Source organism: Carassius carassius, chromosome 21 (genome assembly GCF_963082965.1).
Source record: "Carassius carassius chromosome 21, fCarCar2.1, whole genome shotgun sequence".
Lineage (NCBI taxonomy): Eukaryota > Metazoa > Chordata > Actinopteri > Cypriniformes > Cyprinidae > Carassius > Carassius carassius.
In genome coordinates, this window is record NC_081775.1 from 15,459,193 (window position 1) to 15,486,823 (window position 27,631).

The 27,631-nt window shown below is 37.1% G+C and overlaps 1 protein-coding gene and 1 pseudogene across 2 annotated transcripts in view; both read left to right on the top strand.

Moving 5' to 3' along the window:
* Positions 1-27,631, top strand: part of LOC132097611 (Rieske domain-containing protein) — a 143,343-nt gene that overhangs the window by 95,719 nt on the left and 19,993 nt on the right. The window lies entirely within an intron of this gene.
* The window catches only part of LOC132098267 (importin-11-like), a 45,366-nt pseudogene that overhangs the window by 10,025 nt on the left and 7,710 nt on the right, over positions 1-27,631 (top strand).

A 27,631-nucleotide genomic window follows, 5' to 3' on the forward strand; every position in this document is an offset into this window, starting at 1 on the left:
CCCCTGTCAGAGACCATGTCCGTCGGGAGGCCATGTAACCGAAAGACGAGATCGATGACAGTCACCGCTGTTTGCTTGGCTGAAGGCAATTTGGGCAAGGGAATAAAATGAGTTGCCTTCGAGAACCGGTCCACTATGGTTAAAACAACTGTATTGCCTTGGGATGGCGGGAGGGTGGTAACAAAATCTAGTGCTATGTGGGACCAGGGTCTCGAAGGGACAGACAGCGGTTGAAGAAGCCCATCTGGGGGTCGATTGGAAGTCTTACCCATCGCACAGTTCAAGCAGGCCAAAACAAAATCTCGAATGTCGCAAGCCATAGATGGCCACCAGAATCGTTGCTTAACTAGAAATCTAGTACGATTTACTCCTGGATGACAGGCTACATTGGAACAATGACCCCACTGAATAACGTCGGACTGTAATTCCTCCGGCACAAACAATCGGTTCGGTGGGTACCGGGACGGAGGCGTTACCCCTTCTAAGGCAGTCTTGACCTTCGATTCGACCTCCCATCGGAGTGTGGAGATGAATAGAGTCTCCGGTAAAATGCACTCGGGAGTAACCAGGCGTTCTGATGGATCAAAAATACGAGATAAAGAATCGGGTTTGATGTTTTTAGAACCTGGACGGTACGAAAGAGTAAAGTCAAAACGACCGAAAAAAAGAGCCCACCGAGCCTGCCTGGAGTTGAGTCTTTAGGCAGATTGAATGTATTCTAAGTTCTTGTGATCAGTCCAGACGATAAAAGGTACCCCCGACCCTTATAACCAATGTTGCCATTTTTCCAATGCTAACTTGACTGCCAACAACTCCCTGTTACCAATGTCATAGTTACGTTCGGTAGGAGACAAACGATGAGAAAAGAACGCGCAAGGATGCATCTTGTCGTCTGAAGAAGAACGCTGAGAAAGCACTGTGCCTACCCCCACCTCTGACGCATCGACCTCAACCACGAACTGACGTGACCGATCACCGGTCGTGAGAATGGGAGCCGAAACTAAGCGGCTCTTCAGGTTGGTGAATACAGCTTCGGCTGTTTCGGACCACCTGAACGTCGTTCTGGGGGAGGTCAAGGCAGTCAGAGGCGCGGCTAGTTGGCTTTAATTGCGAATAAAACGTCGGTAAAAATTGGCGAACCCCAGAAACCTCTGTAGGGCCTTACGGGAATCTGGGCTTGGCCAATCCACCACAGCCTTAACTTTGTCAGAATTCATACGCACTCCTTCAGATGAAATGATGTAACCTAAGAAAGGGACAGACTGTGAATGAAAAGCGCATTTCTCTGCCTTGACAAAATGCCCATTCTCTAGCAACCTCTGAAGCACTCGTCTGACATGCTGAACGTGTTCCTGGAGAGACGAAGAAAAAAATCAATATGTCATCCAGGTAGACATAAATGAACTGATCGACCATGTCTCTCAGCACATCATTGACGAGTGCCTGGAAGACCGCCGGGCTATTGGAGAGCCCGAAAGGCATAACCAAGTATTCAAAGTGCCCCCTAGGGGTGTTAAACGCGGTCTTCCATTCATCCCCCTACCTGATGCGGACCAAATGATAAGCATTACGTAATTCCAGTTTTGTGAAGACCGATGCTCCCTGCAACCTCTCGAAGGCTGAAGACATCAACAGCAAAGGATAAGTATTCTTTACCGTGATGTTATTCAACCCTCGGTAATCAATGCAAGGTCGCAGAGAACCGTCCTTCTTCCCCACAAAAAAGAACCCCGCCCCCGCTGGAGAAGAGGAAGGTTGGATGAATTTGGATGCCAGAGAATCAGAAATATACTTCTCCATGGCCTCCCTCTCGGGAATAGTCAGAGAGTATAGCTTGCCTTTAGGCGGAGATGTACCTGGCAGTAGGTCTATAGCACAGTCATAGGGACGATGCGGAGGAAGAGAAGCAGCTCTGGACTTACTGAACACTTCCTTCAGGTCGAGGTACTCAGCGGGCACGTTTGACAAATTCACCGGCTCTTCCTGCAAGACAGAACAAGACAGAGACGAACCATCAGACACTAAACAAGACGCATAACACTCAGTGCTCCAGGCAGAAACAGAGTTATGTCCCCAGTCCACCCTGGGATTATGCCGCACCAACCAAGGATGACCGAGGACAATGGGAACCTGAGGGGAGTCCATGAGGAAAAATGACAGTTCTTCAGAATGATTGCCGGATGTGATGAGTGTTATCAGACTGGTAGTGTGAGATACTAACTTCCAGCCGGAGACAAACCAGGACACACGAGGAGCCGAAGAAACAGGAACACAACAGCTAACATCCATAAACCAAACGATCTGACAAACACAAGATGCATGAGGTGAGTATAAATAGACAGTGGAAATGCACAACACCTGTCGCTGATTTCCCGGAGGATAATCAGCGACCACGCCCACACACACACATATTAATTCATAAAATACACACACACAGTGCAAGGGATCGTCAATGAATTCCTCAACCGTGACAAATTGTTTATTAAAATCTCATAACCATTTAAGACATGTTTGAAATGGCTAAATGCCCACAGGAAGTGATGACTGTTACTTCAATAGTCATTCATTTCATTTTAAATTTTTATTGATGTATTCACAGCCATCTGTGAAATCTGCTGCTGGATGTGTCCTTGAAATGTAGCTTTTATTGCAGATCGCGATACAGATAGCAGTGCTGATCGCTATAGTGCCACGTCTGGACTGTCCTCAGTACAGCTGATCCCTATTCTGCTGGATACTGTGAAAGCTCACGTTCTACCACATAACCAAGACTCTGGCCTCCAAACGCCTCGACACTGATAGGAGACTCATTCTGGATGTGAGTAGAGCTTTCATGCCCCTTACCTTCAACTGTCTTGTTTTCTGCTCAACCTTTTCCTTAGAATTTTTTTTCTTTCTAGTTGAATGTCAAGTTTATGGACATTGGCTTTCTTGAGGTATGAGGGATGTAACGACTACTGGTTTGAGGATAATTCATGATTAAATTCCCTATGGTTAGTACTACAATTTGAACAATTCAGGATAAATAAATACGATCGAGCATAAAGTAAAGTTTTCAGGTTGTGCACAGCACACAGGGTACTTTCGTGTGTGAAAACATGGTGGAAAGCTGGGAGGTTTTTAAAGAGTGCTAAGGGAATTATACAATTGAATTTGATGGCATTTTGTTTTTATCTTAGCTCCATCTAATAGGCTACCTAATAAAGTAGTGCACTTAATCGCAATGCTGCTTTGTCCACTGGGGGTTATGGGGAAACAGCTCTAATTCTTCTGTTCCATAAGTGCCACCTAGTGTCAGAGAGTGGTTTTATAGAATTACACTTACATTCAGCCTGCATGCAGTTTTTGTCTTGCCAAAAAATTGACCAAATTTGCATGCCCTGCTGTAAATATCAAAGGGTTGATGAAGAACAAACTTAAGTGGATTCTACACATTTAAACAATTTTGGATCAAGTTTGTAGAATTATCTTTGGTGCAGATAAAATACCTATAACCATTTATTAATCAATTAGCATTTTGATGTGAGGTTTGCCATTTTATATTTATTTCTATTAAGAATATTTTGTACATTTATTAGATAAACAGTTGCCTGTCACATTGCCATTTAAAATCCAGAGATGATTGGTAATGTTATTGTTTTAGTGTTTATGCAAACAAAAAGTAATTTTATTTTTTTGTTTGTTGATTCTAAATATAAAACTTGGTGAAATTATTTATGTGTCAGTCCTTTTTATACCGTAATTATACTGATATCCGTATTTTGTAATGAAATCAATTGACAGAAATTGAAAGCTGAGACATTGTTTACAATTAAAAGCTTATTGTGAACCAGCATAAACTGAAAGATTGATTTGAGAGAATGCATGTCACTATCAATTAAAAACTAAATCAGTATTGCAAATCCAGTACAAGGGTCCATGTGTTTACCTCTTTTTTTTATTTTTATAATGCATTCAGATAATTCAATATTTGAAAAATATATGTATTAGAGAGAGAGAGAGAGAGAGAGAGAGTGAATGCATACATACTGTACATGCATGTATTTATTAATATTCATAATTATTGTTATCATAATTATTTATTTAGTTTTGTATTTATTTGCTGGCCATGGGCATTTTTTTTTCAACCTTTTTTTTTTTTTTTATAAAAGAGCATCTCAGAGAGCAGCTTTCATTAACATGGACAATCATTCATCTTTTTTTTTTTTTACTTGACAAACATTTTCCTCTAGGAGGCACTGTTCAGCTGCGCTCATGCACACCCCCTGCCCCAGTTCACCGAGCATCCCAGGAGATGGTTGAGCACTCCTGTGTAAAATATCAGCAGATGTTTTGACTTGGAGCTGCATCACATTTCCCCCTCCTCTGCATTCCACTGATCTTCTGACTGGCCGCTAGAATTGCGGATATAAGACACATGTACCCTCCCATGTTGTAGCAAGACTCGTACATTTGACAAGTGATTTATCACTGGCATTTCTTCATGTAAATGCAGGTCCTTTCTTCTCCACTAAGAAATGATTTTCATTTAACCTTTCAAAACTCTTTTCTCAACATCACAATGTGAAGAGCTTTCTTAGAACAGTGATTCTCAACCAGAAAACAGTTTTACCTTTGCTTTGTTAAAACGGTAAAACATACTTAGTGATATTATTTTTAAATGAGAGACAATTAAATCTTGAGATTGTTTCTGCACGAGTTCCTCTTGAACTCTTAAAAGCTAATGTATCTCATTAAAGGAAAAACTGCTTGGGAAGTCTGTTAAAGTCAATTATAGTCATATTAATTTGCTTCATTATAACAAATAATAATGATGAATAATATAAAAAAAATAAGAGTAAGTGATTCAGTTTTAATGAATAGGTGCTATCGATGTGGTTTTGGGGGTACAATGAGACAACACCCCAACACCCCCCCCCCCCCCCCCCCGCAGCTTAAAACACTAAATGGTAAATAATTATTATTATTTTTACAGTAATATTTCTCAATTTACAAAGAATAAAATGAATGAAAAAAGCTCTGCAGCACGATTAAATAATTATTTAACAGTTCCCCAAAAAATATAAATACAAGGACATTTAAAATGATATTTATGTCTCAAATGTGTTTTTGATCATATAAATGAAAGTCAGTTGTAACCGTAAGGTTTGATTACAAACATTTTTCAAAATATCTACTTTTATGTTCCACAAAAGAAAGTAAGTTATACAGGTTTGAAATGACATTGTTGACAGAACTTTTATTTTTGGTTGAACTGTCCATCTTTAAAGTGCTGTTTGGACATAAAAGACCTCCAGAGGACAGGCTCATAAAGCACTGTCCAGGCTCACTGTAATAAAACACGATAAATGAGTAGTGGGTGTGACAGGCTAACAAGACTGAATTGAGTGTCCATATGGGAACTATAGTCATCAGCCATGGTCATAAACAGTCTGATTTTATTGTGTTGGCATAAGGCTCACCGCAGGCATCACATTAGCCTTGAGGTTTTCAGAGAGGAAATCCGTGACTCACTAATTCAAAGCAGAAGTGTGCTTCAGCACATCAGTAGAGCTGCACAGTATGGGGCATTTATGAATGTTCATTTTGATTTCAAGACATGATGCTTCTAAAGGTGTGACAAACACACAAGCTCCTCTCATCCAGGTGCTTATCACATGGGATCTTCTGCCATTGTTGGTGATCAGTATGCAAGTTACATGCGCAATTATATTATGCTCTCAATTAACTGAAAAATTGTTGAGTTGATTTAAATATAAATTATACTCATAGAAATATTTTCTCTGAACAGCATGGCAATATTTAGATTAAAATGTGCACTCTTTTTTCCCCTCTATGGTTTTCTACAGCAACACGATGACAGTAGCTGTTTTATTATCTAAAGGTTTAAAGACATTGATGTTCAGACCACACAACCAGCATGCAACCTCTGTTTCAAATTTTTTGTCTCTGTTTTGAGTGAGCATTTACAGAAAGAAAACATATCTGAAGTTGTACAGTGTGAAGCTTACAGCAGTTGATATAATTGGTCTCTGAGTGCAAGGATCATTTAAAAGCCTTTGCGATAACAAAGAAAAAGCAAAAAGGAGTGCAGCAGAAAGTAATATATTTTCATAGTTACATAAAAACTTTGGACCCACTTTATATTAAGTGGCCTTAACTACTATGTACTTAAATTTTAATTAATAATTTAGTACAATGTACTTATTGTGTACATACATGTTTTTACATTGTACTTATATTTAAAAAAAACTACATGTAATTACATCTGTATTTAATTTCTGTAATTACATTTATAATTACACTGTTGACCCATACTTTACACCTTAACTCACCCTTAAACTTACCCATACCTCCAACCCTCTCCCTAACCTTACCCCTATCCCACCTCAATAGCAGCAAAAGTGTTTTACAATACAATATGAACACAATAAGTACATTGTACTTATTTTTTTAAGGCCACCTAATATAAAGTGGGACCAAAACTTTTTTTTTTGTGCATTTTGTTGTTTGCAGCTGCTACATTGACATGGATTAGGCTGGCTATACACTAAAGGGTCCGTTTACATCACAATGATTTCAGCCAAAAATGAGAAGCTTTTTATGTGTTTTGACTGTTCGTTTACACGACAACAGCGTTGGGGACTGAAAACTCATATTTTTGAAGATGCCACCGTTATCGTTTCTGTATAAACACCCAATACTGGGAATCTTTGAAAACGGTGATGTCATGTGTGTGCATAGTATGTGTTAGGCAGAGGTGGAAAGAGTACAAAAATATTCTACTCAAGTAAAAGTACCATTACATTAATGAAATTTTACTTAAGTACAAGTAAAAGTACCAGTCTAAAAATCTACTCAAGTAAAAGTAAAAAGTAGCTCATTTAAACTTTACTCAGAGTAAAAATTACTTAGTTACATTTTAACAGTGGGAGGGAGTCGAAATGGGACAGGCCAAGAGTGTCAAACTCAGTTCCTGGAGGGCCACAGTCCTGCACAGTTTAGATATAACCATAATTAAACACACCTGATCCAGCTAATCTAATCATTTAGGTTTATTTGAAAACTACATGATATGTGTGCTGGAGCAGGGGTAGAACTAAACTCTGCAGGGCTACGACCCTCCAGGAACTGAGTTTGACCCCTGGGATAGGTCTATTAATCTCAAACTAGTTGTTTTTAATTAAAGGAATCAGTTATTTAGAATAATAAAACATTTGGGCTGTTACCAGGCAAATCAGTATCAACAAACTCATCTTTTAATGCAGAGGAAATGAAGAAGATTCATTGGAAGTGGCATTTAGATGTATTACACTGTTTAGTGCAGGACAAGAATGCATTTAACCTGCAGGTACAAATGCATGAATAATGTTTTGATATACAAGACATAAAATGTTGAATACTCATTTGAAATGATAAGAAATTAATTATTTAAAAAAATCAAAAGACACTTTAAATGTGAAATTAAAATGGCCAGTATGTGTCAGCAAGTCACTGTTAATAAGTGAGTCATTGCGATTGAACCGAATCATTTAAACGGTTGATTCATTCCGGAAGGAAACACTGTCACGTTGCTCAGAGACGCAAAACTGTGCTTTGATGGCTGTGTTTGGAATTATTTTCTGTTGTAGAAATAGAGCTAAAAAGGCAATATGGTTTCTAAAACGCAAGTCTCTTAATTAACTTGTTTACTGAACTGATTTAATATATGAAATTATATAAGTATGTGAATTTTCTGCCCCTATATCTTCAATTTTGTGATCATTCTAAATGCATTTTAGGAGACTGAATCACACAGTTAAAGAACGCACTATAAATGCGCGCGCACATCATTAAAACAAAAATAGCACACTCCTCACCACGGTCTTTTTAGCTAATTTGTGCAAAACCTCTTGCTAAAATGTCAAAACTTCATTTTAACCACCAATGCAACGATGCAATTATTTAGCTTACCTCTACATTCTTGCGAATGGTTGATGTCTTGTCGAGATTTTATAAGCTGCTAGTTTGGTCTTCCTAGGCAAGTACAGCTTACACTGCATAATAGAGCATACATATGGCCAGGGGTTCACTTCATTTCCTTCGAGTTCAACTTCAGAATATGACGGGGTTTCCTTTTCAGCGGTGTCTGCACCACTAACGCCTGTTTTGTCCGTCTGCATCTTTCTTGTGATTTTAGCGCCAGTTTGCCCTCCCCATAATTTACTGACGTAGTTTCCAGGGAGCGATTTTTTTTTTTTTTTTTACTCAGTAATTAATGTGTTTTAAAATGTAGCGAAGTACAATACTTCAAACAAAATATACTTAAGTAAAAGTAAAATTACAGATTTAAAAAATTACTTTAAAAAGTATTAGTACACAAAAAAGCTACTCAATTACAGTAACGCGAGTAAATGTAATTCGTTACTTTCCACCTCTGGTGTTAGGTATGTAGACATGCACAGTGCGTGTGTCGATTTTAAAGGCAAGCGCGAACAAACATACACAACAACAGCGGAGTATGGTTCTGTTGTTGCTGCTTGAGAGTTTGCTGACACTACTTCAGCAAAGTGTGGATTTACTTCACCAATATCAACAGCGGAGACGCATAATATAAATCATATAATCGTCATTTCCCTACATATACTATCTACTAGCACAGTGACAGTGCTAACTACTGGCCTGGCATACGTAATACAGCATTTTAGCCCGTTTTCATGGATATGTGTTAAATGCGAATCGTTTTGAAAATGTTGACGTGTATACGTGAAACTTTTTAAAAACCTTTCCGCTTTCTCTACACCACTGTCGTGAAAACATAGCCTGAAATATTATATTTTTCATTAATCTGCAATACACTGAACAGCCACAACATTAAAACTACTGACAGATGAAGTGAATAACTGATTATATCATTACAATGGCACCTGTCAAGTGGGTTGAATATATTAGAAAACAACTAAACAGTCAGGTCTTGGATTTCATTTGTTGGAAGCAAGAGAAATGGGTCAAATAGTGATGATGGCTAGAATAGATGATTTGGGTCCGAAACAGTAAGTCTTGTAGGGTGTTTCTGGTATGCAGTGGTTAGTACCTAAAAACAAGTGCAAGGAAGGACAGCCGGTTAACCAATCGTCAGGTGGCCCAAAGCTCACTAATGCACGTGGGGAGCAAACCCAATCCATTGAGGTCCCGCCTAGCAACTTGTAGGTTTTTATTTAATGTCTTGTTGCCAGATACCACAGGACATGTTCAAAAGTATTCAATTAGAGTAATAAGTATTAGAGCTGTTTTGGCAGCACGAGTGGAGACAGGTGGTTCTAATGTTGGGGCTGATCAGTTTATATTTCTATAGTTAATGGTGATTTTGACTTTTGTCGATGTTGAAAGCTTATAGTATTCTGATTGAGTTGAATTAGTTGAATAAATGCTATTGTAAAATTTAATTCTAAACAACAGACATCACATACAGTACATTTATAATAATTCTAAAAATGTCCATTAAGGTAAAAAATGCCTCTGAAAATCAGCTCAGTGGGCAAATATTGTCCCTTTATGGAAAAGTACTTTTCTGACACTGTTTTGAATTTGAGTGAATAAAAACAGTATTGTCTGGGGAGTTTTTTGGTTTTGTACTTGATGTGAATAGGCCTTACAAGTGAGTCAGTTTTTTAAAGTAGTTTACAGGTACAGTTATATCATGTGGCATGTTTTCATTATGCTTCCCATCTAGTAAGAGATATGTCACAGTCAAGCCCAGAGCACTTATCCATACATGTTGTGGGTCCTGAACCCCTCAGCATCGTATTCAGTATTCGACAAGCCTTCTCTTGCTTTTGGAGGCTCCTGGAGCTCAGTAATATTCTCCAGTGGTTGTATTGTAATGAGACATGCCAGGTGCTTTGCTGTTGATAACTCTCAAGTCTAGAGGCCCAATACACCTCAAAGCTCCAGAACGGATATTTCCTATTTAGGCTAGGCAGTGAACACCTGCCATAGGCATATTTAATTGTGGGCGCATGTGACAATCTTCATCTGGAGGTGGGGAGTGTATGTAAACCGTAGCTGCGCACTGTATTCCTCTATATTGAGCAACTTGGGAGCAAAGTTACTTGTAATCTTTCTTCTAGCTAATGAACCAGCACACAGCAAGCGTCTTCTTTTAAGCAGTGATATGAGGCACTGTGTATTGTGTGGAATTAGTGCAAATTTTCCCACCTGTCTTGGTAGGGAAGTTTTTTCAAATAGACTGTGTTCCAAATTTTTTTTTAATTCTACATGGATATAAAGCTGATGGATTGGCTTTACTCACCGCACCAACAGCAGCAATTTGTTTGAGGTAGTTTTGAGTTACTTCAAGGATTTATTTGCTAATAAACTTTAAGAAGTGAAATCGGCCACTTTGCTGTAAAGATAAACGTAGCGCAAAGATGATTTTGAAAAATGGCACATGCACTTTTTTCCACTTCAACTTCTTTTCAGGACATTTTTCTGGTATTTTTTTCTGTCTTGTGTTGTAAATGAGTCTGCATTTATTGAGTGCTAGAGTAAATTCATACTAGGTGAAGAATAAATCGTCATCATTGGGTGCAATCAGACTAACCTTGAGCACTGTGAAGTTGGGATGAGCACTTTAATGACAGTGCTAGCAGCCACGCTTTCAGTATTTCGTGTCAAACAAATCATTGAGGTGCAGAGGCCAAAAGTGTTGTTCGGCTTTATCAGGCACTTCACATAACTTGGTCTCTGTTTATAACTGGTGTTAAAGAGCCATCTTGGGTAAGGAGGTCTATAATACCTTCAGAAAAACATTAGTTGGCAAATTCATCTCAGCACCAGCACATCTACTAGCCTATATTATCATATTAGTGATATTGTGCTATTTATAAAATAGTAATTATTTGAAAACTATGGCATTATTTTACTGACAAATGTTGAGAGCACATTACCGCAAAAAGCAAATTAATACAATGCGCGAGCGCGAATCTCTCCATTCGCGAGCGGATTTCCTTTGCTCTTACACAAAACTGGACCCGAGCGCTCAGATACATGCTGCTCTCACCTGAAAAGAGTGCGCACAATTAATTGATATTAATTCTCGCGCATTGTATTGATGTGCTTTCGCGTTACAGTAATGCGCTCTCGACATTTTTCAGTAAAATAACGTCATAGAAATTTGAGAGAGCTGCATTTTTTCAGCCAACAGGGCCTAACAGGGCCATGCTACATGCATTCTACATCTTTTTGTGTGTGTGTGTGTGTGTGTGTGTTTTGCTTTTGTTTTTGTTTGGTTTAGTTATGTCTTGAACAACTGTGGACTGTTGTTGTTTTTTCTGTTTTATTTTAATTTGTTTTATTATGTTTTGTTTAGTTTTGTCTTGACAAGCCTGTCAGTTTTTTGGTTTGATTTTGTCTTGACAGCACAGGTTTTTTTTTTTTGTCTTGAGTGTCGTTTTTTGTTTTGTTTTGATTTGACAAGACTGATTTGAGTTTTTTTCGAAAATACCATCATTTTGTTTTTTGTTTGCATTTTTTGTTTTAACTTTTGTGTTTGTTTTACTGTTTTGTTTTCAGTATTGATCATAAAGATAAATCATGAGGGTGATCAGGAATTTTGGCTTGTAGGCGGCTAACTGTACATTATCACTTGCATGTTGCATTTTTAATTAATTCACATAACTATATATATATATATATATATATATATATATATTATATATATATATATATCTCAAACAATATTGATATTTTTGCTGAGTTTTGTTTTTAATTAAAATGAGTCAAATATGTGGTTTGGTAGGTGAGATACCTGTATTTGTACCTGTATTTAGCATTGCCCACTTTGGATTACCCAAAACAGATGATACTATCAAATGCATATTCAGTCTAATCATCTAATGGCTAATCATCACAGCAGCAGGAGCAGGACACTGTCAAGTGTGATCATGATAGTATATCCATACAAGTTAGACCAACAATTTATTAAAAACTTTCCCTGACCTCAATTCTGGGCGAGGGCAACTAGCACTGAAACAGCTCCTCATCCTCACTGCTTATCTTCAATTCTGATTATTTTCTCTGTCAGTTTTCAGAAGTTGATGCAGAAGTTGATGTCAACCACACACATTTGTTGGGAAAAATTTGTTCATTGTCAAGTTCATTGCTTGACTATAAATTGTGTAGGTGAAATGTTCAAGTTTCTACCGAGAGATTATGCTTAGTTTTAAAGTTTACTTATTTTGCTGTGCCAAATTAGTTTGGAGTGGATGGAAATAATTAGTTTGTGCTGACCCCTCCATCTGACCTGTAGCATGACATAAGATGCTAATTCTGTTAATAGTCATGTTTTGTGCAGTGTTCTCAATGTGGTGAGTAATGATTGGATAATACAAAATTCATTATGACATTAGGTAATATCTTATAGATATAAGAATAAGAACATCCATTTCCATGATAATTTAGCAATTACTATACATTCTTAAGTGCATGATATGCTTCTGTTAATGAACATAATTTAAAGATGTGCACTTTTGGATGATTATCGCAGCTGTTCCTACATTCTGGCTTTTGGTAATTGCTTTTCATTTCACCTGTTGCTAGGCTGTGTTACCAAGTCCATGTCATACAATATAAATGCACAAATAACAACAAAAAACCCTCAGTTGGAGAGATTATTTTAAAATGTGCTTCACTCTCTACACATCATTTGCTCTCATGATAACTATCATTTGCCACCTGGTCTTTCTAACATTTGCTACATTTGCACTACAAATGGCAACTAACTATTTTCAGCCTTTTGGCAAATGTAAACAGCATTTGCAGTGTAGATCAAAATTTCAATACTAATTGTGCTGAAAAAAAGTGTCTTTGCAGATGCACAAATTGGACACCTTTTGCATATTCTACAGATGGTCTTTCATCTGTAAAATGAGGATGTTGATGTCTTTCAGAACAAGAACTTTTGCAGTATATCAAATGGCAGTCTGCTGATTGAAGTAAAAGAACTCTATGCTTTTGTTGCTTCTGAAAATGCTTTTTTAAAAGCAAGTATAATAAATCAGTGGCGTGTGATGTTGTCTGAAATGAGGAGACAAAAAACATCTCTCTTGGAGATTTTCTTTTTTTTTTCAAGTGTTCCAGTTCCATGTGAGGTTTATACTTATATTTAGAGATGTAATATTTAAATATGAATTGACTTCATTTAAAGGAATTGTAATTATCAATAACAATGCACTTTTTTATTATAATTGAATTAAACAGTTTTAGGACTAAATGCTGTAGTGTCAGATGTTTTTCAAGGTTGCATTTGTTTTATCGAAAGAAAAAAAATACAGTAAAAACAGTACTATTGTCAAATATTATTGCAATGTGAAATAACTGTTTTTTTCTATTTAAATATATTTAAAATGTAATATATTCCTGCATTGGGAAAACTGAATTTTCAGCAGCCATTACTTTCGTCTTTAGTGTCACATGGTCCTTCAGAAATCATTCAAATAGGCTGATTTCTATAAGTTTTTAACATTAATTAGTTATTTTTTAAATACATTTTTACTGTCAGTTATCTTTTATTATTATCTTATTTTTTTTTATTTTTTTTTGAGGAGATTCTGTTCTGCAATGCAGTGTGCAAAAACAAATAGGAATTTGTGATGTATGGAATTCCTAAGGTCGCTTTTCAATATATAGAAATGCTTTGTGTTATTGTCCTGTCCATTGTGGACAAATTCTTATACCCTCATTCCCTAACCATCAGCTCACTAGATGCTCAGCCTGTAGAGACAGGTCAGGTGTGTGTTTGTGCCTTCTGCAACCCTATGGCTATTGCAGTGGTGTAAATGATGTGCCACATGTGCAAGACTTAAGAATGTCCAGGGAAATACAATATACTGTGATCACAATCTCATGTGTTACAGCATCATTGACAGCCAATTAATATGATTCTGTTGAATTAGATTTGACAGAAGAAACCATTCTGTGACCTCAATCGGAAGTCATTATTGATTGCATGTAAGAAGGTGTGTGATACGAATATAGATGTTGTTTTTATGTGAAATATAATTATATAAATATGGAAATCGCTACCCCTTGGTGATCTTGCTTATGGAAACCTACAGAACAGGCAGTATAAACAGTAATGCAACACCTTTGAGTTCTGATGTAATGTGTGGAAATGCACCTTCCATGTGCAGGCTAAATTAATTACTTTTTGATTCTTTTGGATTGTTCCTACATTAAAACTATCTTTAAAACACTGTAGACATCAGAATTTTATTTTTATTTATTTTTTAATTAAAGAAGTCTCATATGCTGCATTTATTTGATCAAATGATTTGATCATTTGTTTTCTAATAAAGTATATTTTAAAATTTCATTTCAAAGCAGAATTTGCAGCTTCAGAAATCATTCTAATGTGCTGCTTTGCTGCTTATGAAAAATGTCTTACTATTTTCAATGATTAAAAAAACAGTTTTTTAGAAACTGTAATACATTTCTGAAGAATTTCAGAACATAATAAATGCCTTTACTGCCACTTTAATGCTTTGATCAGATTAATGCTTTGTTGTTGAATAAACAAACAAACAATAATTTCACTTACCCTAAGCATTAGAAATGTTTCATGTGTTAAAGCAATAGTCCATTTACATTGTTTCAATATTCAGTCACACGAGGACATTTATTTCATTTTAAACATTAGGCAATTTTACACAAATCAGGCTTTCAAACATTTGGTAAGAGGTTTTCATACCTCCAAATTTTCCCTCCTGAGGTTTAAGCACCTCTTTTCACTGACCATTTGTTGAAAACAGAAAAAATATATATTTTTACACCCATTTTTGCGGCGCCCTCTTTGTGTAAAGTGCAGTATCCTTTAGTCACATCCTTAAATGCATATAACACTTTACAATTTGATATTTCTCTCTCTTTTTTTTAACTGACTTTCTGTAAGATGTACAGAAACGGGTCATACATTTTCACTTTTCGTGCATCTCCCATGGGCATTCAGCCAGGCACGTTGCCATAGTGACAAGAAGGCCAAGCCCCAGTCTGCAAATTGCTTTCTTTACAACCCCAGTGTGACACACACCTTCTGTAATATGAGGGTAGAATATGATGCTTTTCTCCATGCAGTGCATTTTAAGTTAATTTCTCAGTAACAGCTGCCTTAGTGAATTGTGCTTTACTCTTGATTGTAATATAATTGTAGTTTCTTTCGAGTAGTCATTATTATGTTCTTTCCTTCCCTGAAAATGCCATTTATCATTATGAAAAGTCATTTATTATGCAGCTCATATATGTAATTAATGCTAATATATCATCATCTGCTATGCAAAACAGAAAACAGAATGAGTTTTTGTTCTTGTCAGGCAGATCCTCTGAAGTGCTCTTCAAGGAGAGTGTTACGTGCCGCAGTCTTTTATGACGTGCTTGCGTGCTCTCGGGTGATTTGAGAAAGTCTTTAAATGAACCGTGGAAGATATTACTGCTGACGTCTCACTGTCCTCAAGCTATGACGAAAAGGCTTTTTCTCTGTGTGCTGGATGGTTTTGTAATGTGAACACTGTATGAATCACAGTTTTCTTCATACTGTAGGTTGTATGGTTGGCCAGTTTGCCATTTTGCTTTCGTTCTGAGACGTTTCTAGTGTTGCTGTCCCCACTATGAAGATTTTTTTTGATGGTGTAATGCCTTAAATAAATTAAGCTGTTAAAGAATCACTGCCCTTAAGAAATATCTGGCTGCTGCTGTGTGAATATTGATGTCATCCATTTATCAAAATAAACCCCTTCTGCTTTATACATGATTATGGCTTTTTACCAAATAAATAAATAAATATATGCATATGGAATAATCTTACTTGTGAGAATATATGTATATATGGTATGCACAACGCTGACCTCCATACGTCATCCTCCCGGAACTGCTTCCATGTACAACTGTCGGCGACATTTTAAATATGTTTTTTTCTTACAAAAATGCATCAATTCGCTACAAAAAAGCGCCGTCCTTCGGATGAGATGTTAAACCGAGGTCCTGACTCTCTGTGGTCATTAAAAATCCCAGGATGTCTTTTCGGTGTAACCCTGGCACCCTGGGCCAAATTCGGCCCATTGGCCTCTGACCATCATAGCCTCCTAACCATCCCATATCCGCTGATTGGCTTCATCACACTGTCTCCTCTCCACAAGTAAGCTGGTGTGTGGTGGGCGTTCTGGTGCACTATGGCTGCCATCACATCATCCAGGTGGATGCTGCACATTGGTGTTGGATGAGGAGATACCCCTTTCTATGTAAAGCAATTTGAGTGCCCAGAAAAAAGCTATATAAATGTAAGGAATTGTTATTATTATTATTATTATTATTAATAATCCTTTATCCTGCATGCCTATGTTTAAGATCTGTTGAGACATAGTTAAAAGTTCATATTTACTAAACTAAAGTGTTATATATCTACTGTATATGTGTGTGTGTGTGTGTGTGTGTGTGTATAATTATGTATATGTGATATTATTGTGTATAATATATATAAACATCAATAAAAATGAATTATAGAAGGAGAATTTTGCAAAACATATGCACCACCATATAGCATATCATTATTATTTTTACTGTTCTTTAAAGTTTACCGTATTTTTCGGACTATAAGTCGCACCTAAGTATAAGTCGCATCAGTCCAAAAATACTGTTTTTATTACAGCCAACATTTTAATGTGAATATTTCAAAAAAGTAGATTTGTGTAATTTTAATTATTTTTATTAAAAAAATTGATTTGTAATGTAATTTAAGTGTTTAAATATAAATCATTCATATAATTCATTTCAACATTCAGTGTTATAGTAATGTTACCATCTCACTCTTATTTATTTTACAGCATTTGTTGAGATATTTTTTTTTCTTTTGGAAAATGTGGCATGTACTCTACCTGATATATATCCAGCATAATCGATACTGAATCGAATCAAATCATAAATCGAATTGTGAAATTTGTGTAAAAATCCAGCCCTAATGATGAATGAACCTGTGATGCTCTCTCTTAGTCTTAGCAAGTGTTCAGTGTTAGCTGAGATTATAACAGTAAAAAATAGGTTAGAAATCATTTTCAATTATTGTCTCTGCAAATTCTATTTAGTTAGTTAGCAGCTCCAGTCGTGTTCTCAAAAGCAGACACAGGTCATGGAGTTCCTGACTGTAGAAGTCAAAAAGTACATCAGGAATCATCAAAGAGCTGATGCAGCATCGTCTAGATCTGCAGTAGGCCCAGGGGTGCGCGCAGAATGAAAAATGTGAAGTTCTCCCTTATGAAGAAAATCATTTTGGGTAATCCTGCAGCTTATGCACAGTAGTAGCATTGGGGACTTGCTTTATCTGTCTATGGTGCTCCAAAGTAAAGTTAGCATAGTGGGTGCACCAATCAAAGATGCGCTGAAGCAGCAAAGACTTTAAACATATCTGCCAAATATTTCAATCACATCGTACCTCTGAAAGCTCCCTAAAAAACTGTCACCAAATGCTAATTTAGCCCCTGTTTTTGTGCTTCTGGTTTTTTTTTAAAGCTGGCGTCAAGCATCTATAATTTCGCTTGCTCTCTGTGGAATCATCACATGGACATATTCCTACAGCAAATCTACGCAGGAGACCAACAGGCTGCTCTTAGCTCCCTGGAGCGTACTCTGCTCTCTTTGAAAGGTACACAAACACACACACAAAAACACATACAGCCAGTGCTGAAACACTCATTGCTTCTTAGAAAATTTCCCAGCCTACACTTGCAGATTACAGACTTAAGCAGCGATACATACAAGCACAGACACTGGTTGAGTTAATGTTGCAAGCCATTCACTGCTCTCGGCTGGATAACTTTAGTAGCTTAAAGCCGTCCGCAATCAAACACGAACAGAGAGTCAGGCTTAGAAACTGAAAATATTCTGCTAATTTTAATTACTTGCCTGTTTGTCAGACAAACTCATTCAATCAACATTAGTGTATTTTAAAGGATTTTGTGATAAAATGGAAGAAGCAGGTGGTTGTACCCAAAAAACGTATACCACTTAACATGTTGAACTAATTAATCCAATATAATTACTTGTCTACATAGTTCGTTTTTCATTTTTGTAAAATTAGGACCTGAAAAGGTGATAAGAATTTTTTTTCTATTGCTTTTAATGTTTTTCTACTTTTCTTTTTTTTATTATTACTTGATTACAATTTTAATTGCTTGGACAGCATGATGGAATCTTTGGTGAGAAATACTTTAATTATACATACCAGTCAACGGTGCGAGGACCCTATTGGAATTGCTGCATTTATTATTTATATTTTATAAATATTACAATTGCAACTTTAATGACTATTCAATTAGAGAATGCATGGAATAATTTTATTTAGATTTATATAATAAAATAATTAAAGGCATTAAAGGCATAATAATTTTTGAAAAAAAATGAATAATTAAGACAATAAAAAAATGGTGACCCATGATATACACTTTCTCTTTAACCATTCATGTAAATCCTAGTAAAATTAGTGAAATAATTATTTTAAGCATGCTAAGCATACAGATTGGAATTACAGGGATAGTTCACCCAAAAATTAAATTCTGTCATTAATTACCCTCAAAATCGTAAGACCATTGTTCATCTTCAGACCAGAGATTAAATTATTTTGAAAACCAGAGAGCTTTCTGACCCTACAAATAGTTGAATAAAGTATTTTTGTTTTCTTTGTGCTCATAATGTATGTTCGTAGCTTCATAACATTAAGGTTGAAACACTGATGTCACATGGACTATTTTAATGATGTCCTTACTACATTTCTGGGCCTTGAATGTGGTAGTTACATTCCTGTCTATGCAGGATCAGAAAGCTCTTGGATTTCATCAAAAATATCTTAATTTGAGTTCTGAAGATGAAAGAAGGTATTACAGGTTTGGAATGATATGAGGGTGAGTAATTCATTTTTGGGTGAACTATACCTTTAAGGCTTTTTCTTCAGCCTCATGTAAAATACTTTATTAACATATACACACTTTTCTTTCTTTTCTTACTCATTATTAGCAAAACAATTTCTTTTGTGAGACAAATATATGGGATTTATTAAGTAGCAGTTGTATATTTATTTGTTCCACTTGCATTTCTTCAGAAGCTTACTGTGCATGGAATCATTGACCCACACAATAACATGGAAGTCATGGTAAGTTCTGGAATATTACAAACAAAAAAAGGTTTATCATCATTTATATTTAAAGGGGTCATATGATGTTGCTAAAAAGAACATTATGTTGTGTATTTGGTGTAATGCAATGTGTTTATACAATGTAAGGTTAAAAAAAACTATACAACAAAAAAAAAATCACATAATGTACATTATTGTTTCTCCTCTATGCCCTGCCTTTCTGAAATTTTACAAGGCTTGTCATTCTGAAAAGTTAGGTGTGCACTGATTGGCCAGCTATCCAGTGCACTGTGATAGACCAAATTCCTCAAGCATGAGACTGAAATTTTACGCCCCTTACCTATACTGTGATGGCGTCTCCCGGCATGACGAGACAAATCCAGTGTCTGACACAGCATCCAGTGGGGACATAATTACTGATTATAAGGACTTATACTGTGTTTTTACACATGGTGTTGCGTATCGCGCCTAAATATAAAAAACATACTTACAGGCTGTGAGTCAGACGCGCCAGACTGTCCTTGCAAAGCTGTAACTGCCCCACTTTATGGAACAGCCTTTGAGCACAGACCCATTATAGGCTACTCTGCAGGTTCAGGAAACAATCCTCCATAAAATGCATCACACACTGTGGGCTAGAGTGAGGAGTGGGTGGGGGTGGGGGTTTGTGGCAACCACATCTGACAACCCCGGGCTGGACTTCGTCCCCAGTTTAAGTTGATCAAGCGATCCTTTGTTGGAAGGTCAAACAAAGTAGTTTCGCTTTCACACAATGAAACACATAGCGTCTATACGACATGGCGGTGGCAGCAACAACAATACTACAGCGAGAATAAACGTTACACCTTCTTTCTTTGCGTAAACATTTGAGCAGTGTTATGCAAATCTTCCCACACAGTGAGACATGTGGGGGCGTGTTTAAACGAGCAGTATGAGTAGAGCATGGACAAGTCTTAACTTTTATAAAGAATATCTCTTTTGCAACTTTACAGGTCTTCTTTATGCACCAAAAGCTTGTAACACTCCAAAGAGAAAGGAAAACTTGAAATCACATTATATGAACTCTTTAATAGCAAAACAGCTTTGTTTCTAATATTTACTCATTGCTTGTTTAGATGTGATCTCAATGCCAGGGCTGATGTTTCCTGTGTTCACTTTTAAACAGCTAATCACACTTCTTCACCCATACATACTCATTTTGAGGAAAGGCAGGCATCAAATTGTAAAAATTGAGTAGATGTTTGCAAGGAAAATCAACCTGAGGGTTATGATGTTGGAGTTCTGACATTAAAAATAAATCATTGCACATTAATGAGATGCTCATTCTCAAGTGGAAGATGGGGCTTGGGGGAAAAACACAGGTCAATGTGAATATTTAATGCATTACATGTGCCCTGCAGTATATGTGCCTTAAACATTGGAATATCTTTCCTTGAAACACAAAACTTGTGTTGACAAGTACAAAATAATAGTGATTTATTTGTTCATTTTGTTGTATCTAAATAGGTTAAATAAGAGTTTTGTGACAACATAATCTGAATGCGAGAAGAATTTGCCGGCACAAAGCACACGCTGAAGTACAGCCAGCTTCTGCAGGAAGTGGGAGTTAGCTTATCAGAGAGAGTTTTCACAATGATACAAGCCTTCCTAATCCTTAACGAGTCTTTGTAAAAACTGAAATTGGCAGGAAACAATGAGACATTGTAGCATTGACAGTACAATGCAACAGTGCAACAAAGTATTTAATTTAATAACTGTTACGCTGAGCTTTAAAATGTATTTGTTAGTCTCAAGGGACAGTTAGGATTGCTTCATATATACACACTGTCTATATATAGTAAATTGATGTCTTTATAGTAGTGCTGGGTATATTAAATATTCACGAATTTGACATTCCCATTTCTTCCGTTTCTGCTTCAAAGAAGATCCCATTTTTATTCAAAGTTTATATATTCAACCCTTGATCCGGCAGTCCATTTGTTAGACTGTCAGGATGACTACGTCTTTGGAGCCTGTGCCACTGACATTTTGAATTTGAGCTTATTAGTTGCGGTAAAGAAAATGATGATGGCACCATTATTGATGCATTCTGGAGGTAAGACAACTCAAAAGAGAATATTTTCAATGAGCTGCTGCCTCCGGCTATCAATCAACTGCCAAGCTACAGAAACACGGTGATCTCCCGGTACGGTTGTAGCTCTCTTGTCTCTCTGGAGGACTTTAATGTCATCTTTCCTGCTCGAAGCCAGACAGTCAGTGTCATAAAATATCCAACTTTTCCCCAATCCTCTTCATCCTCAGTACATCATTAATCCATCATTATCAACGCAGAACATCTTTAGTCTACCTTTGCCTGAAGTCCAGTGCCTGAAGTTCAGTCACCAGTGAGAAATCACATCGCAGGGAGTAAATATTTTTTTAGAATTGCTAATGGCATAAGAATATAACAGGAAGTAGAGAGGGAAATATACTTACCAGTCAGTCACTGATGGAATCTGGCTTAGCGCAAAATCTTGTCTTTATATGATATACATTCAGGAGTATATATCATTTTTATTGTTATTGTTTGTTGTATAAGTTTATATAAAACTTACTGATTATTTGTATCTTAAAATACAGTATATACAGGAATGGGTGTTTGAATTTTAAATATGTATCAGGGTTATTTTTGTTAACTAAAACTAAAGCCATAATGGTAATTTATATATTAAAATATAGGCTGTATACTTCAGGAATATATAAACTGTTTATACTAATAATGTTAATATACTAAAATGTTGATGTATTTAATACAAAGCATGAGCTATCTGACAAAACATAAAAATTTTCAATGCAATGCAATAAAAAAAATAAAAGACTAAGAAAAATTCAAGTATGTCGATATAGAATATTTTGTACAATAGGAACAATAGGTTACACTTTATTTTAAGGTGTCCTTGTTACAGTGTAATTTATTATACATTTAAGTATGGGGTAATATTAATTAACTACATGTACTTACTGTATGGTTAGGGTTAGAATTAGGGTTTGGCTTAGGGTTAATTGCAAATAATTATGCACAATGTATTGTTATTATTATAGTAAATACACGTAACAAACGTAATAAGGACACCTGAAAATAAAGTGTTACCGAACAATATAAAATGACCATATTTCACTTAAATGTGTGTGTGTGTGCAGTTCATCTTAAGGCATAAAGAAATTAAATGTACATTCATTGTACATTGGCATTAAACACTTTGTTTATTGACTGCAAAGTTTTAGTGTTAAGAACAAATTTACTGGTGTAATTTACTGTTTGTGGTGCAGAAATTTCCATTTGTCAGCTCAGTGCTACTTGTGCCCTGTGTTGATCAAACTGGTTCCATATATTTAACGACTGTTCTAGGATTGTCTCCTGGCACGGCAGCACTCTCTAAATCTCTCCTCCGACACACCACGTAAACAGCCTGTCCTTCCCCAACCTGAGTTAAGATTGCCTGGGGCTTCCTGCCAAATCTGCCTTCAACATGACCCGAGAAAGCTTAGATGTTGTCAGCACCGATTGCACTGGTCGCTTACCATACCAAATATCGATGTTTCATTTACTGTCTCTGTCTGCTTCCCTAGGGCTTCGTCAATGCAGTCTTTGAGTGGTTAAAGTTTCTAGAATGCTGTGAGTTCAAAAGGCGTTTTTGAGTTGTTTTTTCCATCGACAAACTTTTTAACATATCAACTTTTTGTGGCGTTGACCCCAAACTGGTAATTAATTCGATAATTGCTTAGTTTAAGTTTTCAGTTGATGCCATAGTAAAAATGTGCTATTCGCAGTCAGCCATGATACATTCTGTCAGGAAAAGTATCCAGCAACAGGAGATTACTGAAATAAAGCAGGTACAATAGCATTTGACTGGTCATGTGATATCACGTCTGCTCCCGTGAGACAACCAACTCTATGTACAACAATTAGGCTACTAACATGACAATTAAGTATCTTTAGTACTTTAGTATTTCTTTGTGGAAAACTTTTTTAATAAGGACAAATAACTAAGAACCCCTTTAAGAACTTTTCCCCTTCACAATGTACTGTGACACTGTTTTTCCAATTAAATTTTATTCAAAGCTATTCCCATTTGGGAAATAAAGTGCTATTGTATTGAACATTACATTTACATTACATTTAGTCATTTTGCAGATGCTTTTATCCAAAGCGACTTACAATTGGGGGATACATAAAGCAATTTTTCTTAAAGAGGCAGACAGACACAGGAAGTGCTTGTAATACCAAGTTGTAGACATTGTTCAAATAAGTACAAGCTAGAAAGAGAAGGAATAAATAAAGAGAAAAACATTTTTTTTTTTGATTTGGAGGAACAACCATTTAGGAGAAATAAACATTTGATTTGATGATTTGAAGTTTTTAATCCTCAGCCTAGCCAGAGACAACAGCCATGGGAAGTTAGAGAGTTTGACTCCTAACCGTAGGGTTGTGGGTTCAAGTCTTGGGCCGGCAATACCACGACTTAGGTGCCCTTGGGAAAGGCAACGAACCCCCAACTGCTCCCTGGGCACTGCAGCATAAATGGCTGCCCACTGCTCTGGGTGTGTGTTCATGGATTGTGTGTTTTCACTGCTGTGTGTGTGTGTACACTTTGGATGGGTTAAATGCACAGCACGAATTCTGAAATGGGTTACCATACTTGGCTGTATGTCACTTCACTTTCACTTTTTTTCAGGTTACTGAGTGAGGAAAAAAATGTCCTGTTCATTTTTGAATGTCAGTTTAAGTCATTGACCCATCTACACTTTTTTAATACTATTAAATAATTGTATATGAAAAGCTGTGCATTTTGAAATATTAATGGTTCCTTATACTTTAATATTATCTTTTCTCCAGCTTAATCGAAAATAATATTCTAAGTAAAAAAGGATTTGAATGAAAAGAACTTTTAGATATTTCTGATTGAGAGCACAAGGTTAATTCTGACGGGCTGGAATTCTTTATTGCTTGAATATAGAGTGCATAGTCAGAGGCCGAACTTATTTATTTCTGAAAGATCAACACTTCAAAGGCTCAGTCGAAATTTCTGCTCAAGCAAAAGACAATAATGCCATATCTGCATGGTTTCACCTGGAGACACTGTGCCCTGCTTTTCCCAGCCTCGTCGTTTCATGAGTTATATATCATCAGATGAGACAGAAGCAAGCTGTTATCTACTGGTGATATCACAGGCAATATGTTCTCCTGGCTGGGCCGCAGGTCAGGTTCCATTCGGCCTGTTGGTATTTCAGTGTGGATGAGAGACTTAGCTTATGAGCAAACAGAATGTGAAATATCAACTCCGGGCCAGATAAGGTCCCCAATATAATCCAGGCTTTTTTGGTTCTATTAATTTCTCTGCATACCGAGAAATTGATGCCCAATCCCCTTGAAAGGTAACCCCGCTCTATCACACTGTATCACGCTGTCCTGAGTGTTGACTTGTAAGGAAACAGATTAGTCTTTGCTGCTTTTTTTGGTTTTGTAAATTTTGGCTTTCGTTTGACTGATTTAGCCAATAAAATCAATATCAAGTGATGCTTTAAAGACACAGTTCGCCTAATAATGGAAATTCTGTTTTCATTTACTCACACTCATGTTGTTCCAATCCTGAATGAATTATTGCACACAAAAAGGCCCTCTTTGTCATATTTTTTTCTCTTTTGTCAATAATTGTAGGAACTATAAAAAGGTTATTTGAGTGCAAAAGCCCCCTCTGAGGGCTGCTGTCAAGCTTCAAAATGACCTTAAGCACCAAAAATATATTATAAAAAGTAGTTCAGATGTCTTAGGAGCCAAGGCTTTTAAAGTCTATATTCCCAGAAAACCCTCCAGTGATCGAATCATTGAGTCCAGAACTGGATCAGGCAAACTTGTGAACAAATCGTTCAGACAGATTTTGAACCTTCATGAAGAAGAGCTAGATTGGATTTTCAGTGAGTTAGAGCTTGAATTTCGATCTATTTAGAAGACTGAGAATACCATAAAATGGACTGCTTTTATGATACTTTATGGTGATTTTTGTAATTTTGGAAGCTCGGCAGCGTGGGTAAGTAAATAATGATACAATTTATATATATATATAATATATATCTGTGGTTTAATGTTGCCTCTCATGCTTTTTACTAGCTGCTGGACTTCCTGGAACATTACCGTGTCCTTTCATCCCTCTCATTCAGCATTCGCTGGAGTTCGCAGTCAGCTACATGTTCACCGAAGCTGGCAAGGGAGTTGTTTTCGAGCATTTATTGTACAGTGCAGAACCTCGTCAAGATGATCGTCAAAAACAATGCCTACAAACCTGCCAAGAACATTGAAGGTAGGCAGCGTAATGACTTTGGCATGGCATGCCTCCATTTTAAGTACTAGCTTATTCGAATAAGAAATGGATAACAGCCTTTAAACACATCAAGGGCATTTCTGAATTGATAGAGGGCAAGAGTGAATCGATGAGATGTTCATAATGAAATCTGGCTGTTCGGTCATGACTGAGGTTCCTTAGATAGAGATTGAAGTAGACTGATATAAAAATGCCTCCTGTTTCAATGTTTTATTGCTTCACTAATGAATTGTAGGAGCACACAAGATGTTTTAATGAATAATCTAATATCTTGAACATTACTATATGCAAAATTGTATATTAAAGTCATGTTGCAATATGCATTGCAGACAGTAAGCCAAAGAGCCTGAAGGCACATACAATTAAGACCAGATTATTTACACACCAAACGCTGACGGAGATTGGCAGGAGACTGGTGTCCAACTACTTTCTGTTGATAGAGGAAGAGCTTTCTTAAATGTGAATTATGAATTTAATATATGAAGCTGTGAAACTTTTTGTTTGCATTTTTCTGGGCTGTTTGTCCTTCAGAGAGACGGTAGATATAATAATAATAATAATTCATTACATTTATATAGTGCTTTTCCAGGCACTCAGAGTGCTTTAGGTTGTGAGGGGGATCTCCTCATCCACCACCAGTATGCAGCCATAGTGCACCAGAACACCCACCACACACCAGCTTACTTGTGGAGAGGAGACTGAGTGATGAAGCCAGTCAGCAGATATAGGGATTGTTAGAAGGCCATGATGGTCAGAGGCCAATGGGCAAGTTTGTCCAGGATGCCGAGGCCACACATCTACAGGATCTCGGTTTAACGTCTCATCCAAAGGACATTGTTTGTTGACAGTATAGTGTCCCCATCACTATACTGGGGCACTACCTACACAGAACACCTCTTCCACACACACACACACACACACGTATATTTATATTAGTTGTGCTCATAAGTTTACATACCCCTAGCAGAATATATGGGGTGGTGTTGGTACAGTGGATAAGACAGATGCCTTTGGTGTGAGAGACCAGGGTTCGAATCCACTGTGAGACACCAATGTGTCGCTGAGCAAGACACTTAACCCCTAGTTGCTCCAGAGGCGTGCGACCTCTGACATATAAAATAATTGTAAGTCGCTTTGGATAAAAGCGTCAGCTAAATGAATAAATGTAAATTATTTACCACATACCTTGAAATATACTCAAATATTGAAAATTGCCATTCTAAAATCCCAGAGGATGTTCTTTTCTAGTTTTTAGAACAACAAACTGAACCATATTGTTTCAGGTGTTCATTAATGATGACCATATATGTCTCAACCTGTCAGAAAGGAAGAGGACAGCCTAACCAGAATGCATGAAGTAGTGAGGTGAAAGTCACTATGCCAACAGATGTACTACCTGTGAACTTGAAGTCAAGAAGCTGCCCTTTGGGAAGTCGTGGCCTAATGGTTAGAGAGTCGGACTCCCAATCGAAAGGTTGTGAGTTTGAGTCCCGGGCCGGCAGGAATTGTGGGTGGGGGGAGTGCATGTACAGTTCTCTCTCCACCTTCAATACCACGACTTAGGTGCCCTTGAGCAAGGCATCGAACCCCCAACTGCTCCCCGGGCGCCGCAGCATAAATGGCTGCCCACTGCTCCGGGTGTGTGCTCACAGTGTGTGTGTGTGTTCACTGCTCTGTGTGTGTGCATTTCGGATGGGTTAAATGCAGAGCACAAATTCTGAGTATGGGTCACCATACTTGGCTGAATTTCACTTCACTTCACTTCACTTCACTTCACTTCCTGTCAGTTAACCGAGCCCTGCGTTGTGAGATGCTGAACCATACCTGCCGCAGTAACTTAACATATGTAATTCCTCTCAAGGATATGGGCATCGCAAAGTACAGTTGGCCATAATTTAAAATCTCTTGGTGTACTTTGCTGGTGTCATTTTCTAATCTATATTGGCATGGTCCAGTGATTTGCTTCGGGCGCTGGGAATGCAAGTTGGTGATTTGTCCAGGGGTCCTGCTGTCAAGGCAGCGTAATTGCGATTAATTCAGTGACTCAGCAGCAGACGGAATTGTTCTGGCCTGTTGATGACCAGCCCTTAGGAATAAAAGGTGGCTAGAGATGATAGAG